At 40.4% G+C, this 18,071-nt stretch overlaps 1 long non-coding RNA gene and 1 pseudogene across 1 annotated transcript; both read left to right on the top strand.

Moving 5' to 3' along the window:
• The first annotated feature begins 515 nt into the window (after positions 1-515).
• LOC135436718 (uncharacterized) lies at positions 516-13,864 on the top strand. The gene is made up of 3 exons (XR_010437581.1): positions 516-844; positions 940-1,008; positions 12,878-13,864. It is a non-coding gene; the product is annotated as an uncharacterized LOC135436718 (long non-coding RNA).
• A 2,359-nt stretch (positions 13,865-16,223) lies between these two features.
• LOC135437166 (luciferin 4-monooxygenase-like) lies at positions 16,224-17,837 on the top strand (annotated as a pseudogene).
• Positions 17,838-18,071: the final 234 nt, after the last annotated feature.

Raw genomic sequence — 18,071 nt, 5'->3', positions numbered from 1 at the left:
TATAATTACCAGAGTCTTGTTAGCACAATTACAGACACCGCCACAGCCGTAACCAAGCAAGGATACGTGTCCATACATCAACATGTGGCCTTCTACCTTAAGCTCAAGTCAGCGGCACTTACCGCATTGACTTTAACATTATTTTCCCTAGAATCCATTTGCTGGGCTCTATTTTGCAGAAAAAAATACAGAGCTGTAATTTCGTGTTTATTTGCAACGCTCGGATACCCCGTACTCAGTATTAAAATATAAAAACTTTGACTCAAGAAGAGAGCTACACATACATCAGGCGTGGGAGCGCAGTATGTGTGTGTGGGTGTGTGTGTGTGTGTGTGTGTGAGCGAGCAAACGAACCAGCAAGCGCGTGATTGAGAGAGCCTAGCTGAAGCAGCAGACGAGAGAAGGGATCTGAGCGGAATTTATATAAAATCGTAACGATTGAAAGAGGAAGAGCTGGCAGTATAAATACAGCCGCCTGTTGAAGATGGCGTTCAGTAGAAGCTGCAAGGCAGACAGGAGTGCGTGTGTTCTCATGAAATTAAATTGAAGCAGATCGGAAATGGAAGCTCTCACAATAAGTAGAGCCAGGCCGTATATGTAAATACAGCTGATCGTTCAAGTTGGGCGTCAGTTCAAGCCGCAAGGTGGCCCGGTAAAGGATGGAGTGTTATTGTATGCTTGTGAATTCGTATATAAATATGAGCATCAGATCAGGAATGCGCGCTCTTGACCTGTGCAATCGGTTCTATACAATGGAAGGAAGAAGAGGTGGCAGTATAAACATCGTTATAAAAGTAGGATGCCAGTTTCAGCTGTAAGGCGGCCCTCGCAGGAAATATATGTGGTAAGTACTTACTTATGGTCGCGTTCAGAAAGTTCAAAAGCAGCTTGCAGCGATTTTTTCCAACTAAATAAATAAATTCATATAAATTCTTCTAGTTACGCATTCCAAGAAACAAGAAGTACCAAAGACAAATTTCCATTGTCCAGGGACAAGTTCTTTTCTAGGTATGCAATTTTTAACGTGCAATCCTATTTTCAAGTGAATGCTACAGGGTATACAGGGAATAACAGCCATGTCAACTGCAGAAACCACTCAAGTTCAAAGAAAGTCTGTCGATTAGAAAAAAAACCGCAACAAAGTTGCAGCCGTCAAAACTGTTAAAGTTCAAATACGAAACTTAAATCAATGTAGAAACTAAGTAAGTGCAGACATTTAAAGTGAAATATGTGGCTTATAAGTGCTTTCTCTTATGTAAAATAATGTGTAATGCTTCGCATAGGAAGAGACATGCAAGTCATTGTATAGAGGAATGTGTAGTATTTATGTTTATCACGTAAGGCTGTTGCTGACGTATGCTGAAAGCATTTGCATACCCCACTCTGATTAATCAAAGTCCACATCGGGCAGCAATAACTTTTCCCATTTTACCCACCTGCCAATATTGAGCATACGTCACGTACGCACATGATTTGCTTACACCATCATGGCAGTAGCCAGGCATGTTGTAAGGAGCAGGCCACTTGCAACCTAATGATTACAGCGCTAAACACACGCAGGTAGCAACAAGCCCACACACAGACAATGTGCAGCTCACAATTGCAACAATCTGCTGCTGCCTGTTGGCCACAGCCTGCTGCAACAAGCTCTGTGAACAACCAGGAAAAATGAAGCCAATACAAAAACAACGCGCAGTACGTCGAGTGCATTAGTTGAATATTAAAAGCACTTTGCCAGTAGGTCAAGACAGGGTGTGGCAGGCAGTCGGTCAGTCTGTTGTTGCTGCTGCTGCTGCTGCTTTTCCAGGATCTGCAGCCGTCATCATTGCGCTGCGTTGCACAATGCGTGACTCAACCGAAGCTTGAGTCGCCATTGTTTGTGCTGCGCTTCGTTGCATAAATCGCAGAGCCCGTTGAGCCCGTGACATTTGCCATATTTTGCTCGCATTATAAATTACGTTTACACGTATTTGCATATAATCACATCAGCTTAGTAAAGAGGCTTCTGAACTGACAGCTCGCAAAGTGCGAGCATTCAATACAATGCAAACCCGTTCGCCAAATCACGCTGCCAAAACCCCGCCCCCATCGCTGACTTTAACAATTGTGCTGCGTAATTTTACAAACAGATTTTCGCACAGCAAGCAAATGCGGTTTATAATTCGCAGCGCTGGCGACGTTGAGTGGCATTGTCATTGTCACCGCCAGCTGCCAGACAATGGCAGCCACAGCTCGGCAATTCGCTCGACAATCCGTTTGCCTGTCAGCGCCAGCAGCAGCCGCAGCTCGCACACCTGTTGGGTTCGTATTGAGGCATGGGTCACTGGCGCTTTATCCGTATCTGCATTTGATGGCTGCACCTGAACTGAAAAGTCTTTAACTTGAACTTTGACGGACTTTAATACGCTTCGCTGTTCAACTGGTCGGTTTTCAATTCAGCCGAATAAGCGCTTAATTTTTGCAGAGGATTTACTTTGTGGCAAACACCTGTTGCCACTTCCGCTTGCCGCTGTGCGCTGTCAGAGCTTTTTCGTTAATCAAACAAAGAAATGAAATTTATTAAAACGCCCAAAGGACTAAGGAAGCAGACAGCAGCATGGCCAAAACATTCATTCTACCAAATGCGATGGGATTAGTTTTATCCAGTTAAAGATGCTTGCCAGCCTGCGACATTAGTCGAGACGTGATCTCATTGATTGGCCCAGCCTAAAGCCCGAATCGGCCTGAGATTTTGACTGCTTCAGTTGGCGGCCGGCTGCTGGCTGCTGGCTGAGATTTTATGGCATAAATCCACACGGTACACAATAGGTTGAACAAAGGGGACTCCGCAGTGCCGCAGATTAAATACACTTACAGACAGACAGGAATGAATAAATGGTATTATATGAATAACATCTTTTCTTTTCTTTTATGATAGCTTTTTGACTACGAGTAAGCAACGCTTCCTGATCAAAAATCAATATAAAGTGATTTTGTGACAAAACTGCAATACCCTACGTTAAGGAATACAAGTAAATAAGCTATGGGAAGCAAATTTAAAATCGGAAGAGAACAAGAATAAGAAGTGAAAGTAGCATTAGGGTTGGGCATAAGCCGTTCTGCCGACACATACAAGTACTCGTGTTTGTGTAAGCGAGTGTTTTACCAAAACCTCATGACAACACACAGGTTGTGGTGGGGGTCATGCCTCAAGGCAAACTAACAAGCAACCAAAAGCAGTGCGTCAATCCAAGGCTGATTCTAACTAACAGCAACAGCAACAAAATCAGTAGCTACAGAAGGCATCTGAAATTCTCTGGCTTATCAGCGGGCCAATGCCGGAAGCTGTGAAAATATTCATACATATTTACACGGCTCGGTGCTGGTAGGGATGCTGCCCCATTGTGTGGCAAGCTGGTGACGCTCTGCGTATCGTGCTCTCATCAAATTACGTATTCAGCAGACAGTCTGTCTGACAGACTGTCAGACAAGCAAAACAAATAAACGACTAATAAAAATTCCTTTGTCATGAAATTTGCCTGCACTTTGTATAGTTAGGTAGCATCCTGTCACACTGACAGCACTTGTGTATGTAGTGTATTCAGCATGTTTACTTAATTGGTTTACTTTACCGATCAACAAATTGCTTTACATACTACCGTTTGTTTGCCAACAATTAAACTAGTTAGTCAACAACTACAGCTGCATATTCATTTACTCTGCAGAAAGATGCCACAGCACTTGTTGGTAAAAACCTGAAAGTCCTTCAACGCAAATTCAATTGTTGCATGCAGAAAATAAATATAAAAAAAAAAAAATGTCCATTTAAATTTTTGTGTAATTACAATGTTAATAACTTAATGCAATTGACATCAATTTCTCGTGCCATCGACTCCATCGGCGCATATCGCCTGTCGCCTGTCGCCGTCGCCTGGCCACATTTTCAATTCAGCGTCAAAAATCAATCATAATTCAATTAACGCCTTGGCAAGAGGCGCCTGTGAGTCCTGTTGTTGGCCATGGACACAATTTGATGTATTTTTCCATGGCACATTTTGGCTCAAAGCTTTCCATAATTTCTAATAGGGAAGTTCGAGTACCTTTTTGGAACATTAAGTGGGTGCTTAAAAGAAATTTTGTTATATGGCAGTTTTCACTTAAGATCCAAATTTATTTAGTTTAATGTACAAATTTTGTTATTTAACAAAGACAAAGACAAATTTCATGAATGTTATCGATCAGTTGATTCATAAACAAATATGCATATGCCTTAAATGGTATCAATTAATTTAAAAAAAATATTTGTACATTTGCTGTCAAATGGAAAATGCTGTACAATGGAAAATGAATTTCTACATTTATATTCATATGTTATGCCAGTAAATTCTAAAAAAAAAACAAACTGAACTTGAATTTATGATGACATTGCAGGATTTAATTTATCTACGAAGCTCAACTTTATTTTGGACAAATATTTACATAAATATTAAGATTAAATATTCGATTATAAGCTGTGAAACATATGTGTTTCGACTGTGAATTTACATAATTAACATATTTACTACATTTTTCGAACTTAAATCAGTAAATCATGTCTGCTGCCTTACAATTTTGAGAAAATTTAATGTAAACTTTAGATCATAATCAAGTTACCAACGATTAACATATGATTAGGGATAAGCCCATGCATTGCCTACGACCGTGAAATATAAGTGCTATTATTACAATTAAATAAAAAGGGAAAACACTTGCTTAAATTAAACACCCTCCATATGTAGTATATCTGTGGAGATTAGTTTGAATTCCCAGAGTTACTGGACTTAAAAAACCTCAAACTGGTATGTTTTCTATTCTCAAGAGTTTAGTACAAAACGAAAGGTGGCTTTTAAAAACATTAAGCACACGCAACAGAATTTGGATTGTAGCATCAATTCACAGCTCTGAGCACAACTAACGAGGCAGCTCACGTAATCAAAGAACTCGTTACAATGGCACACATCCATCAACTAAATTGAACACGCCCATGTCGCATAGATTACGCCCAACTCTTTAGCGGATGACAGCAGATGCAAGCAGCGTCAAATCTGCACCGCGTGCGTAGACTTACAAGGCGCACTGTGCTGTGTTATAACAAGCCATTCATAAAGTCAAACAAAAAGTGCGTCAACCGACGCAAGGTTGGCGTACGGATCAGCCAAAAGCCATAAAGAAATAGAGATGGCAACAGATCCTGTAGCGCAAATGGTGTGTGCCACAATAGGCTTAGAGGGGGGGGTGGTGGAAGACGAATGGCAAACGCGCTGCTGTCGACGCCGCAGATACGTGTTGACATGTCAGTTAGGCAAATGAGGGTAGACAGCTCACTAAAAAGCCGCACGCGCCCCTCCACCCACAGTTAAGGCAGCTGCGAAAGTTCACAGAAACCCACACGCACTTGATGAAATTTAATGCCCTTTTGCCAAAGTTTGGTGGCCCGAAGCTTTAAAACCAAGCCGCAGACTGGTCATTAGCTGTATACGCTGTGCAAACTGCGGGGGAGCTGGCCAATTGCCCCGATGACTGCCTGCCCAATTAAATGGCCACTGTGGGCAACACCCCGATAATAAATTTCGGTCATTTATATGTAGAACAATTGCCGTTGCCAGCTCTAAATCTCAGCTCACATTTACAGTTTTATTTAGCGAGGGAGCGAAAGTTAATACCCAGTAAACCAGAGTAAATAGTGCTGTACAAAGGTATGTCGAACTTTTCATCAAATCATAAATCAGTATAAATTAGCTCGATAGTAGAAACTAAAGCGAAATCGAAACTGGTCTCTGTTTGCAGCCACACATATTCTTGCAGAACTTTTAAATAGTACGTTTAGAAGTTACTCTTGAGATATTTAAGCCAAGTACAGGATATCTTTAAGTTGACGCCCCTCGACTCGAGCATTCTTGCTATAATTTATCTGACTGGTGTAACGAGTGCAAGTGTCACAGCACCAGACTGGAATAGCATGGATTTTGTTGTGACTTTAAGGACTCTCAGTCCGTCACCTACATAAAGCCACAAAACCAACCGACAAACTGCCCGCATGCGGACCAATGCGACAAACGATAATGCTTAAAAATGTAAAGAGAAAAATAAATGTGAAAAAAAGAAAACAGAATAGGGAAGGCCAACAACAATGCTCGTAAATGCAAAGAGAATAATAAAAATCGATTTAAAACAGGACTACAATTGAAATTGAAATAGAGCCGGTGCCTTCCTTTTGGCCATCCCGACAGCATTCTGTGTCACTGTGTGGTCTGTTCGTGCCAGCGCTTGAGCCTTGTGGCACGTTGCTATTTGATAACCCATTGTGGCTAACGTTTTTCACAGAGCGCGCAAATTGAAAAAAGTACAGAAATATATATATATATATATATATATAAAAGTGGCATCGAGTGCGAAATAGCAAAGGGAAAGGATATGGACTCATCCCGGCAAGAGGCAAGTGGCAAATGGCAAGTGACAACCGACGAACGTGTGAAATCCAAAAAGGGTAACCAACGCCTGTCTTTGATGGCGCGTGTCCATTTTGTGCTGTCATTGAACATGAAAACCTAAGCGGAATACCAAAGTTGCAGAAAACGGAATACGAAACGCCAATGACAAGGACTTTACCGTTGAAGTCTCAATTAGTCTCATTTGGCTGACGATTATTGAACTTTGGCTCAAAGGTCACAAAGCGCAACAGAAGCGATATTGATCGGATTTTTCGTCTTCAAACACTTAGCATCAACGAATTCTATTCCATGTTAATTCCAACAGAAAATTTCATCTGAGACAGGTTGAACAGCATTTCTGCTGGGCTTGTGCTGGGGCTTACTTTTCTAGCCAACTTTTGGCACTGGCCAACTGACACAGTAGCTAGCTTCACTCAAGCGTTAAGATAAAGGCAAAACTTTCTTGGCTGCACCTTTAGGCCAAAATGTATGTATGTAGATGGCTTATTCACAGGTGCCGCATGCAGCTCCCGCATATATTTGGCAGAGGCCACAAAGGACTCAGTGCAATGTAACTGATACGTGCCTGCCAGAATATCGGGCTTATCAGCTCTGATGTCTGAGCTCATCTTTTATTTCATACTTGCACACACGGCGTATGTGTAATTGGGTAACTGTGGCAAGTACATAGTATAGTACAGATAGCCTGAAATCTAAATAAATCCTAATCAAATTCCGGGGATAAAGTTTAACACGAAATATGGCTAAAAGGAATTTGCATACACAAAAATCTTTTAAATTCCAATACACTTTGATTTCCGACTTACAGAATTCGTTGGCTTAAATCTCAGCCGCACAACATTTAAAATTTAATTTAAATATATGTACGAGTATTCTGCCAGTCAAATTCAGCGAAAATTTCAACGCACAGCCAAGGTTTACCCTCGCCCCAACCCTTCACTAGTCCCGGACAACTTTGTCTAGAGTTGAGAATTTGTGTTTATGCATTAAATTAGGGGAATCTCGGAAAGGGCAACTTTTATGATTGGGTTATGCTGTTTGCAGGGCCGCGTGTGCCGGCTGTTTGGGTTAATAAAATATGCAAATATCCAGCATTCAAAATTAAGTTTCGCTTTCGTTTGCAACCCTTAACGTACTGCCAAAACCATGAAGCCCGATGGATTCAAATGCCATCCAGCTCGAAAGTGAAAGTGAAAGCGAAAGCGACATATGCAGCATACAAGCATCACGCATACGCCCCGTTGTGCGGTCCATGGTGCCAAAGGTGTATTAACTAATAATCAAATTATTTTAAATAGCAGAAACTTTTGAGCACTTGTCACGCCTCTTATCTTTGCGGCAAGCTAATGGGAAAATCGTGTTTTGGCCTGCTCTTAAGCCGTCTAATTCATTTATAATTTTCATAATCATATTATAGAGTCGTTGACATATGTTGTTAGTGTGCCTGTGTTTGGGTGTGTGTAAGAATAAATTTAGGATACATGCAGACATATAAGCAACTTTGTTGTTGTGTGTCCCAAGCTTTTAAGCACTTACCAATTATTTTGTGTTTAGCCTAACTGATAAAACTTTTAATGCAGACGCCTGAGGATCTAAAAACTTCCTATGGCACTAGCTAAGAACGTTTAACTTTAACATTATGCATTTTATAGATAAATGTAGTCGCAGTGTCAGAAACCTATGTGTGGCAAGAGCTTTTCATTACATTGATGAATTAAAACGAATGAAACCTAATTTAAAATGTATCTTATAGCTTTTCATGATTAGAGAAAGCATCTTTAAAAGCGCTTGAAAGCTCCCAAAAAATTTAATTTTTACTAACTTATAACTTATAAAAACTAAAGCAGTTGTATATTTTTTAAAAATGGAAAAACTTGATGTTTTAAAATGTTCCTATAACACTAGCTTAGAATGTCTACTCAAGTTAATTTTTGTTGATAAGTGTAGTCACATAAAAGCACATTGGTGCTTTCAACATCATTAGGTGCGAAATAAACGCACTTTTTAATGGACATTAAAGCTTTATATCGTCAGAGAAATCAGCTTTAAAAACACTTGAAAGCGCCCAGTAATACTTATTAAACTGTAACTAACTTAAAAGCACTAAGGCAGTTGTATATTTTTTAAAGTTCAAAAGTTCACTTGCCCACCAAAATGCATCACAATTTTTGTTTACTTTGTTCAAGTTTAGAGTCTTAACTGAAAAAGTCAATACAAAATACCTATGGCAAATATTGCCAACAATAGAGTATATGTGTTTACTTATATTCTTGCTTCCGATATGGTAGTCCTTAACTACAAATATAACAAAGCTGCTAAAGAAGACACATACACACACACACACTAACATACGCTAACATGTAACCTGGCCAATAATTTATTTCACATTTGCCACACGTAACAAATAACAAAATTCTATTAAATAAATTGAATATGTGACAGACAAGTGGGGAGTCTTACAACAAAACTAAACTGAATACGGAATCTCAGTTACACAGCCACTTGCTCCTTCTTTCTCTTTCTAAAGAACGTGTTGATATCTTTGTTTGGCACACGCGGGCAGGTATCACATATTTGTGCACACAAAAATTCGATAAGCAAAAATGCCATAAAGGCAAAATAAGCCTAACCAAAAAGTCAAATGCCTTCTCATTTTGTTTGATTGTTGTGCCGCACACACACACACACACACACACACACACGCACACAATCTTCCATGTTAGGCCATTTGACGTCTGTCAATAATTTCTTACCTGCAACTAGGCAGCAATGATGTATTATTTATGCTTGTGTGTGTGTGTGTGCCTGTGTATTTGTATTGAGCTGAAATTGAATTGTTATTTGTGGTTGCGGCTGTTTACACGTGGCTGTGGTGGGCCACGCATAACTTTCTTGTGGTTTATTAATAAATAGCACAAAATAAGGAGTCGAACGTGTTTATGCCCAAAATGAAGTACTTTAGATTCAATTATATGCGATATTTGGCAATCGAATTCGTAATGGAACCATGAATAGCAGCTACACATTGCCTGGCAGCAGATGCCGCCAACTCATTTGTTCAGACCTGACAGCAACAGGTTGAGGAAAACATTAAAAAACAGTATATTTGAGTTGGCAGGTTCACATTCACGCAACATAGCCCATTCGTAGCTGCTGTGCTGTATTTAAGTATATTGAATGCCACAACAGTTGCTGTGGCTGCCACAAATCAGATTTGTGGCATACAACCATTTATTTCACACTGGTGTCTGTTGAAAACCAAAAGCCGGAAAACCAGAAACCTGAAAGCACTTAATAGCAGCAGCTGCTAGTTGCAGGACTTTCTTCTGGCTAACCAAAGTCAAAACTGGATGCGAATTGAAGACTGCTAAAGGATTTGGTTGCATATTCAAGTGGCCAGTGGACTTTGACAGCAGCTGTCTGCCACAATTGTCTGGCAGAAATGTTTATTAATGATCATGACGTTATTTATAAGTTTTCTATTCATTTCCATTTTCAGCTGTTCTGCTGTTTCATGACGCCCACCAAATTTCAATGTGATTTACTTGATATTAGAAATAAGCAGCTCGCATTACTCATACGCCACAGTGTAACACAGCCAATCAATACGTGGCAATCAGTTGAGGGCTTACAAGTGTAAGCAGCAGCACATGGACCAATGACCAGCCAAGTGGCGACAGCAAATCCCTGCTAATGTGCTGCAGCATTCAATGACCCAGAATCCAGTGTCTAGTAGACACAAGCTGACCCCAACTGGGCGCAGCTGTGATCGAAACCCAAATTCCTAACATGTTAACGCCCAAAACAAAGACAACGTTGCCAACGCGTTGCCCCAAATCCTTTGAGAAATTAGTTGGGACCAGTTGAAAGATTTGGGTGTTGCCTTTGCCACTTATCCGCTAACTTCCAGTTCCTCTTGATGATTTAAAAACGTTTCCGCCGCAGCTGGGCTTTAAGTTTGTTCTCAGTCTGGCTTAACACGTTCATTCACAATTAAAGCCAGCGGCAGTCTGCATTTAATATTCCAGCCACCCAATGCCGCGGGCAAACAAATTCCACGCCAAGAAGCGCCTACGCAAACAATCAAAATTGCTTCACAAATCCGATGAATTAGGGGGCAACTTCAAGCGAATGGGGGAGGCGGCATAAAAAAAAAAAACGTCCATTAAAAATTGCCACACGCAACATAACGAGACTTGCGTCAAAGTTTTCATGCCAGTTGAATCTTGGGTTGGCCGTATCTCAGGGCTCATGACTGCGGGGCATTGGGCTCAGAGCAATAAAAATCAATCGCCACTGACGTCAACCAGACAGGCGTCTTGGCTGGGGTTTCTCAACTTGACATTTACCACTGTTTGACTGGCATGCCACAGTCACACACACACTCATACGCACACACACACACACACATTAACACATAACACATATGCACTTCATGCTGTTTGTGTGATTTTAATGGAACTTGAAACTTTGTCTTGGCTTTGCTTGCAAATTGCATGTGGTTGGCAAAGAAGATTACCAAGAACCAAGTACTGGGAGCCAAAGCTCTTAAATTGCAAAAACTAGAGACAGCTGTGTGGTTCAATGTGGTGCAGTGTGGTTGTTGCGAGTGGTTTGGTGCCTTTTCTGGCAATTTGTTGCAGCATTTAACTGAATGTGTCCCTAATGAAATGGAGTCAAAGGACAACGCAAGCTAGCTAAATCAAATTACAGCTTGTAAAATGCAATTACATGCAACTAAATAAACAGAAGTCACATTTTTCATTTTACTCGCTCACACCCACTCAAAGGAGCATGTCCTTGCTGGTGAACAAAAGTAATGCAGAAAGCATCAGACTTGCAGCAGCCCAGTTCTGGCTCTCAATCCTGCGAAAGTAGCAGCTGCAGTTCAGCAACTCAATTACAAATGCGCAAAATACTAAAAACCAAGTTAACAAGCAACCAGTCATATACAAAACAGTTCATGGAACTGCCATTAAATCACTTAAAGCCCTCAAGAGTACCGAAGTGAAGTTGGCAGCAAAATGCTGAAAAAGTCAACACCTGTTGCTCGCTTTCCATCGTAACCTTTAATTGCGCTGCTTGGCCAAGCTGTGACTCCCCCTCTAATTTAATTATCGATAAAAGCAAAGCAAGCAACCGCATCCCCTGCCAGCGACCCTTGTGTAAATATTTACCCAAACTTGCCCAAGAAATTATTGGCGTATTTTATATCAGAGTCGAAAGGAAACTTGTTGTGGCTATTATTAAGATGATAAGTCGAATAAAGCTGTTAGTCAGGAGAGAGCTTTTAGCAGTTGAGCAGGGACTTATAATAAGTTTATTTATAGTAAATATTTTGCAGACAGAAAATAAAGGAGTCTTAAAGAAAATAAATACCCACTCGCCTGTTTCAATTTCCAATCGATTTAAAAACTAATATATTCCTTCAGTCCAACGTTATCTGATATGACGAATTGTAAATATTTTATTATCAAAAACCTTTTTTTAGGGCTTTCAAAATACGTATGTGAATTATATATGTAGAAATATGTATTATTTCTGTGTATTTCTCAGCTGACTAACGATTACATATCCTCTCAAGCCAAAAAGTCGATAAGAGCCAAGGTCCTGCCAAAGGGTTGTCCTATATTTCGGCTCTTCAAATATGTAAAGACAAATTGCGGCTGAAATTTTCTATTTAAGCCTGTAATTCATAATTTAATTTTCAGATTTAATACGCTGCGCATTAACAAAGTAATTACGGCAACCACAACGGCGAGCTGCCCAATTTTGGACACAAGTTTCAGGTCCTGTATTTTTAACAATCTGCCCAGTTGCCATGGCAGTCAAACAGACGTCGACAGGGGGGAGGCTGCGAATACTAACGGGACGGGCGAGGAAGGAGCCTCTATTGTTGTTGTGCAGTTGGGAAAATGAGTGCACAAAATGAAACGACAGCTTAAAATTATGTTCAAAATCAATGCCAAAAACTGTTAATTACGTTCGACTAGTCGGAGGCTAAAAACAAATGCGTCGAAATCTAATTAGACGCTTTTTGAACAGGCCCAAATTAATCGGCAAATATCTAGCGTATTTATTTTTAAAGTTGTATGCAAATTTATAAAGCACATTAATTTTAATGTTTTTCTACTTCTACAAGCTTAAACGGGGTTGAGTCATTTACTTCAAAAGGCTCAACAAATGTATTTTAGTTAGGTACAAGCACATATTAAACGCAGACTGTGTTCGCATCACGAAGTCAGCTTTAGTTAAACCAAGCCAATTTAATGTGACATGCAGTTAATATGTCAAAAATATTCAAACACCCACGATATTTTGATTCGACCTACATCTTGATATTTGCATGTTGAATTGGAAAGTAAGGCTCTTAATTTAATTTTTGTGTTTCTTTCATTTATCCACAGGGCCAATCGTTATGTCAAGAGATTTTCAACCAACACCAAAAAAAATGGATAAGAAATAACCGCCATCTAAAAGCTAACACAAAGAACAGCCAAAAGCCAAACGGAAAATCGCAAAAAAACAACATTAAATTCCTTAAAATGTAAAAGAAAAAAAGAAAAAATTCAGTGAAATGTCAGCATGTCAAACGTGGCAATGAGCAAAAGTAGACGCAGAAAAGAAGAAAACAATAAATTAAAATCGAATAAAATGTGAAAAAATGTTTCAAGTCGGCAGAAGTGGGACTACGATAGCTGCGTGTTCTGGGCCCAGATTCAATTGTTGCTACTGCTGATGTTAATGCTGCTGCTGCTGCTGCTGAAGTTGCTGCTTGAGGCACGGTCAATGGCCTGTTGCTGGTAAGCTCAGGCAATAGCGTGGCAAACACACTTGCACACGCACTTGCGGCGATTGTCGATTGCGTATACGGCATGTAAGCCGCATGGCTCAGAAGCGACAGCAGTTCAACAGTTTGTTGCCAGCCGCCAGTTTCTATGGCATTTGATAATTCTTATTCAACTGCATTACATTTCTATTCGTTTAATTTAAATGACAACAAAAAATATGCAAAATATTACATATGGGCTACAGGTGAAAGTAAAGGCGTCTAATATCACAAACATATACTGAAGCAACTCATGCGCTGTAGCATTCGTTGTTTATTTGTTGGCAGCCGCTGGCTAACTGGCAACTGGCAACTGGCTGAAGCCAGCACAGACACCCACCATGTGGAAGGCACTTTCCAGGAACATGTTGGCATTTGGCACGCTGGAATGGAACGCAACAACAGTAGAAATAACAAAGTAAATGCTCCCAATTGCATAATACAAGCATAATCTTGTTTGAACTGCCTCAAATTGGTAATAAGCATTTGCAAAATATTTAAAGGCAGCTCAAAATTAAATTAAAATATAAGAAAAAAATAAAATAAAATCCTTTAAAATAGTCAAGTATTTGTAGTATTTCTGTTGCAGAACTGTCAGCTTGTTGTCTGACCGCAAACTTACAACAAATCACCTGTTGCTTTCACTACCCATTGCCGAGGGCTTTAATTAAAGTCTGCCATCGACACAGTCAACTTTTTGCGTTACTTTCGCAAAAGTTTGGCCCGCCTGCGGCTCTAAGCCGGTTGGGCAAACTTTGATTTTGCGTCCAAATGACAGTTGGGCTATAGGTAGAATAAAATAAATTACATAATCCACTTCGCTGACATTTGTCAAAGCCAAAACCTGAAGAAAGTAAATCTTCAGGCATTATATTCAATGCGACATTATATTTGCTGTGTAACAAAATAAGTCAATTAAAGTAGCCTTAAGCCACAACGAACTACAAGTTGACTCTTAAAATAATGACAAATCATAATATGGCATAGGTATGGTATTTGAGAGCAAGCAAGGCATAATTTTTCACAAAGATTTAATGCTCAGCTGGCGTTGGCTAGTCAAACATTCCCATCTTATACTCATATTTTGCAACACTCTGCTCCTTTTTGTCACAGCTTTAAACCTTTTTAAAGCGACAAGCTAGATTAATTGCAAACTTTAAGCTAGGCCACACATTCTAATCGGATGATTAATTTTCAGTTAGTACTTGGCATCCAGCTGAAAATAAAAGGCGACAAATCAACCCAATCCCTGGTTAGACAGACGCAAAGTCAGACAGTCTGATCCTATTTACTTTTGTGCTCGTACATGGAAATCCTTTTAATGAGCTTCAACTGTAGTTAACTAGGCGCCCGATAGCAAAAACCAGAGACCAGCTAAAAGACAAACTTCATTGAAATGGCAAGTGGTAAGTAAAATGTCGCCACATGCAAAAAGTTAGCAACAAGTAACGCAACAAGGCTTAAATGCAGCACACACACGCACCAAATCCCAGTACGCACAGAGGGATTTCAGACAGAGCAGAACATATAATAAGTTACACATATGTATTTATATATTTGGCTGTTCATACAGGAGCTGTCTGCCTTCTGATGGTATCCTATTGTTGCGCTAATGACACTTTTATAACTTTTTATAGATTTTTCACACTTAATGTGAACTTGTGCCATTTATCGTGGCATTCCCGACAGCGACAACAATCCTTTTTGTAAGCAGCGCCAGCGATGCGTCGCCTATTTCGCCCTTTTCTATCGCCCGCTTCCTTTTTGCAAACTTATTTACGAGAATGTGCGGAAGATTCTGCCGGATTTGCACAGGCCCAGCTCAGCAACCATTATGCTACATGCGAATAGATACACAAATGTGTGTGTGTTTGTGTTTGTATTTGTGTTTGTCTAGCTGTTGTTGCCGCTGTTTGTCAGCTGGCGGGCGCACGACGCGTATACGCAACGTGGCGCATACGAAACAGGGCAAACCCAACGCCGCTCTACAATATTGCAACAAATCCCAAATGCGAGGCATGAACAACTTTTAAACTTCCCCCAAACTCTTGCACATAATATGTTTGAATAGCGCCCATGTAACTGTGTGTGTGTGCGTGTGTGCGTGTGTGGTTTGCCTTATAAACATTGATGCGTGGCAAGTTAAATTCAGAGAGAGATAAATTGTCTCTTCGGCCTAGTCTGAGCTCTATCGTGTGGGATGGGGAATGAGCAAAATCAAAAGCAATCATCTTGATATTTGCTCAGCGTACAAGGCTTATGTTTTAGTTTTCATATGAAAATAGATAAAGAAATCGTTTATTTTGATTTCATGATGCTCTTAAAGTATTTTAGGTCCGTTCAGCCAAAAAACATTGAGAATTTAACACAATATTAAAGGTTCAATATACACAATTTAGCTGTTGATGTATATATAGTAATTCATATTTTACGACTTCTAAATAAAACATACAAATTTGTAATAATTAAATCAACACGTCTACTAGGAGTCAAGATTATATGTTAGTAATAGCTGTTGTCAATGTAAACAATGCAGAAATACTTAAATGGCTGACTAGCAAATACTCTTATATAATCTTAATATGTATGACGTTATTGACATTATAATTATATGTGAGTAAACGTATTTTAAAAATGAAACAATCTAGCTTTTTAAATTGCATTGTGGAAAAAAAAAAACTATCTTAATGATAATAGGCTAACACTAAGATTAAAAAAATAAGCGCAATAAGTAAGTAAGTAGTACTTCGTATTCGAAATAATTCTGAGCAGAGGAAATTGAGTTATGCAACGTTGAGTATTAATTCTCTTATCAAATAATGCCTATGCTTAAATAAATAAAACACAGCATGGGCACCCGGGTATAAAACCCGATTGCGCTCACGAATGCTTCGCAATAATAGAAGGAATGAATAGCAGACAACATGCCTTTCAAGCCGGAGATTATCTACGATCCAGAGAGCAGGATTTGGAGCTGCCAAGATGAGCACGACCATTTTGCAGCTGATCTGTCTATAGGTGAGATAATCTTTAAAGAAATGCGACGTCATCCCAATCAAGTAGCTCAGGTAAGATGTCCCAATTGCGTGCGTACAGAGCTAATTGGAAAATCTTTTCGATGTCAGATTTCGGTTACGGAAAATACCGTGTTAACCCGTGAAGATCTACTCCTGAATCCCATGCGCGTGGCCAGCTTCATGCGCCAACTAGGTCTACACCAGTCGGATATTGTGGGCATTGCGGCTAGGAACACCACGCACATATCCGCTGTGGCCTACGCCTGTTACTTCAATGGCATCGCTTTTCATTCGGTAAGCATGTTCCACGAGCAGCCAACAATTGAGAGATTATTTGATATCACCAAACCACGAATTGTTTTCTGCGATGGTGATGATTACGACAAGGTGCGAGGCGCCACGCAGAAGCTGGATGTAAAAATAGTCACCATGCGCAAACATCCGGCAGGCACTATATGCATTGATGAAGTTCTGCAAACGCCTGTGGAGGATAATTTTAGGACTGTACCTCTTGACCAGGGAAACGACCAAACATTGGCTATTCTCTGTTCCTCGGGCACCACGGGAACTCCCAAGGCAGTCACCATACCCAACAGCCGCAAGATTTTAAATGGATCCGTGTAAGTAAATCCTGCAACTGTATGTTACGATAAATCCCGCTGTCATTCGAGCAGCATGCTCAACAACGCCGATGTACAGTACGCACCCAGTACACTGGACTGGATTTCTGGTCTCATTACAACCATAATTTCAACAGTGTTTAGCACGAAGCGCATAACTGCTGACACTCCCTTTGACCCGGCCGTATTCCTGCGACTTATTGAAGAGCACAAAGTTACGTGGGTGCTGCTGGCACCCGCGCACCTGGCATTGATCGTTAGCTGTCCGTCGTTCGAGCGAGCCAACTTGGAGAGTTTGCAGTTTTTGGAAGCGCAACATCGGGTACGCCAGCGGCTGCAGCAAGATATCCTGCAGTTTGCCTATGGACTGACGGAGGTGGGCACGTGGGCCACATTGAACATGCATTTTGATGAGAAGCCCTACTCAGTTGGCCGCTTGACACATGGTTTCCGGCTAAAGATACTTAAAGAACACGACGAACCCTTGGGACTCCGTTACATAGGCGAAGTGTCTCTCAATAACGGACAGCACTGGGAGGGCTACTACGGCAATCCCGAAGAGTCACGCAACATACGTGACGGCGAACAATGGGCTACTTGGGCGACTTATAGATATAGTGGATCGCAATAAGGATTTACTCAAATATCGGAGTATGAAGTACTTTCCGAACGCAAGTGGCAGATGTTTGCGTATTCGGCGCATGGAATCAGTTCAACGGCGATGAGGCTGTCGCCGGAGCTTGAAGCAGATGATGTTGTCGACTATGTGAAACTCCATGTGGTGGAAAAGCACAAACACTTAAATGCTGGGGCTATCATTGTGAACGATCTGAAACGAAGTGCCAATGGCAAGACAAATCGTGCAGCCAACAAGGCATATTACTTGGCATCAATGGGTTAAGGGAAATATAAGCAGAATATCGACTCGATATTTTCTTTATGAACATGTTTTGATCATTTCTATGCACTGAATTTTCATTTAATTTTGATTAAATATGATTTTCAACCGACAATTCCAACAGACAAGTTATTGCTCACATCAAATTGTAAGTGATACATACCGAGTGTGGTTAGGATAAAACAATAAACAACAAATTTTTTTATACAAGAAGCTAGCTCCTACGAAGTAGAGGGA

Source organism: Drosophila montana, unplaced genomic scaffold (assembly GCF_035044405.1).
Source record: "Drosophila montana isolate Dmon_TW-CO22-7 unplaced genomic scaffold, ASM3504440v1 contig_3733_1, whole genome shotgun sequence".
Classification (NCBI taxonomy): Eukaryota; Metazoa; Arthropoda; class Insecta; order Diptera; family Drosophilidae; genus Drosophila; species Drosophila montana.
This window is presented reverse-complemented; position numbering and strand designations above follow the sequence as displayed.